Source organism: Lactuca serriola, chromosome 5 (assembly GCF_051521515.1).
Source record: "Lactuca serriola cultivar US96UC23 chromosome 5, Lser_US96UC23_V15, whole genome shotgun sequence".
NCBI classification, from domain to species: Eukaryota; Viridiplantae; Streptophyta; class Magnoliopsida; order Asterales; family Asteraceae; genus Lactuca; species Lactuca serriola.
Window position 1 is genome coordinate 40,797,831 of NC_136412.1, and position 2,950 is coordinate 40,800,780.

Below are 2,950 nucleotides of genomic sequence, written 5' to 3' on the forward strand. Positions count from 1 at the left end.
TTATACTTATAAGATTAAGTGTAATTCTGAATTGATTGAAAAGGTTTAAATCAATAACAGAACGATTAAGAAGAATAAAGTAGGCAGAAAGATAAAAGTTTCTCCATTCTAAGAAGAAGGGAGAGTACCTTTTATGCTTTATGATAGGTCTTAATGATTATGAACCATATCTCAATTGATCCTCTAAGTGAATCTTAGTACAATTGTATGTCTAAGAAGAGAAATCAAGAATCGAAGAAATGGTTAAATCAAGAAGTCAATCATACTTCATTCCAAAACAAGTCTTAGAGTTAAGATTGTGAAATTGAGTGATAAGTATCAAGAAGGTTTATAACATTCATCAAATGTGGAAATTTGTGATGTCTTGAATAAGACAAAGACCAACTAGGACCAATTTATGAAGTGTTTTGATAAAAACTACACTAACTCTTGAGTATTTGTTTGTCAAGAAATGATTATTGACAAGAGAATCTTATATGTCAAGGAGTCAGTGGGAGTCTTAATGGTCTTGAAAGGTTTCAAGAACAAATCAAAATAAACCTTATCGATCATCACTAGCACACGAGTTGAGGTTTACAATCTATCATGTTGACATTATTTTGTTTCTGTGCCATTCCAATTGAGTTAATTATGCATGTGAGTTCTATGAGTTCTCATTTGAACGCATAAAAGGCAGACACGTTGATCAATGGAAAGTACATTGATAGGAAAGGGTGAGCTGCTTAACTACTTGGAAGACAAGGTGGGCAGCTGTGTTACCATAAGGCAAGAAGTCAAGATTAAGAAAGTTCGCTCCATATGAGTTTGAATTTGTCGTAAACTTTGGTTTTGACAAATTCACATGCATAGGAACACATGCACCATTAAAATATAAGTGTCATAAGATTCCCTCCTTCATGAAAATGATTGTGAGGAAATGCTTTCACTAAGAGAGATTTTAAAAAGATAGTGACTGTGAAAATTGGATTCTCGAATTCGATTATGGTTACGGTATCCCTTTCCATGATTCGAATTGTGAGATTTGACAATTAGTCTAAATTGTTTAGACACACATATGAACTATCTAAAGGAAAGGTGTATAAGCTTAGATAAAGGATTATCAAAGCATTAAGTATTAGAAACATGAACTTAAGAAATTCAATAAGTATTGTTTTTCTGGAAGTTAAGTTGGTTTCTGAATACATGTCAAAGCTAGTGGGAGCATAAGTGTTATGTTTATAATAATCATCATGATAGTGGGAGGATAAATGTTATGATTGCATGATTATTATGGAAAGTATTGCAAGTTAGCAATATTAATTATAGAAAACAAGAGTTATACTTTGCAAAGTTGTAAGGGTTAAAAATTTGTTTTGCTATAATTAAGGGAGAGAATATTATGCTTCATTTCAAATCTAAAGTCTTAGATTGTGGAATGTTAATAATTTAGTCAAGGAAACATAGTGTGTTCTCAAATTTCGATTATGATTACGGCATTCCTGTTCATAGTTCGAATTTTGAGAATGTAGCACATAAAATATTATGGCAGAAGATTGATAAAGTATCAAATCTTTATGTAAGACATTATGCATCGTGTCCCATACGCTTCGGGTATAGGATCGATTGCAAATGCTATAATATTTGACCATTCTAAAATTTTCCAAATGTCTAGCACATTTAGAGGGAAAAACGACGAGAATCGGTTTTGACTAAGATAATTAAACAACTATCAAAGGACAATCCAAAGTTCGCCTAGGAGTGGTTGCTTGTGAGTAGTTGGAAGTATAGTATTGGATGGACCATATCGACATTATTATGAATAGATAAGATTATATTGAGAATGATTTGTCATATGGTAAGTATGGAAAGTTTTCCATATTGGGAATTGAATATTGAAAATCTATGTCTAGATTAGAAACTTTTATGCAAAAGGATGTTCAAAGGAATGTACTTTGAGTGAGAGACATCATATCTAAGGAATTGTCTTTTAACAATCTCTGATAGAGGACTTTGTAATTTCATTAGTAATAGTCATTGTGACTTTAGTGCAGTGACATTATAAGAGGAACATTGCATAAAATGTTAGAATCTAGTATATTCCATAAGTGACAAGAATTTGATATTCTTTCACTTGTGAAAACGATTGGGAGTTGTGAAATGAGTATGATTGGAAATGTGTTCCTTTGATCTATTTCACAAAGTAGGAACCATAGGTAAACATTGTGTGCATGCTAAGAGCATGGGACAAGTGTAATAATTCAAGTAAGAAGTTGATTACCCGAAACAACAAATAATGAGTAATCGATATGGTGATAAATAAAAGGTGTTTTATTTATGCTCAAAGGTTTGAGGCCATATGGGATTAGTATTATTCTTGTGTTTCACTTTGCAACTTTTGACTTCCTGAATAATTTAATTGGTTTAGAACAGTCAAATTATTCGAACGGGCTACAGTCGTTCATATGTTGGAAGTAGGTATGAATGAAGACTGTCGTGAATTGGTGTGTGGATTGTCTAAAGAGTATTAGACATAAGCAAATGTTTGCTGCAACGTTCATAAGTGCTTATGAATATGATTTGAGCATCGGATTAAACCCACGCTCACTTGGATCACTCCATGAATTGTATCACGAGTGATTGGTGAGACGATAACATCTTATATTCTTAAAACCGAGATGTGTGAGTTGTATCTTGCAAATCGGTTGCACATTGATAATATGTAAACGCACCAGTAACTTGGTGTCATAAAACATATTGTTGTGTGTGATTCGGTGAGTGAGTGCAAGCGAGCATTGAATCAAAGTTTATCCGTTCCTTTTATCCAAAGTAGGATAAAAGCGATATCTTTGGGCCCCTCGATGATTTAGTGATGACAAACGTAAATGCTCGGCCGGGCTAGGACTAATTTGATTTGTTCAATTAGTCAGTCATCATAAATCGGAAGTCGAGAAATAGTATAGAGAGAATGATT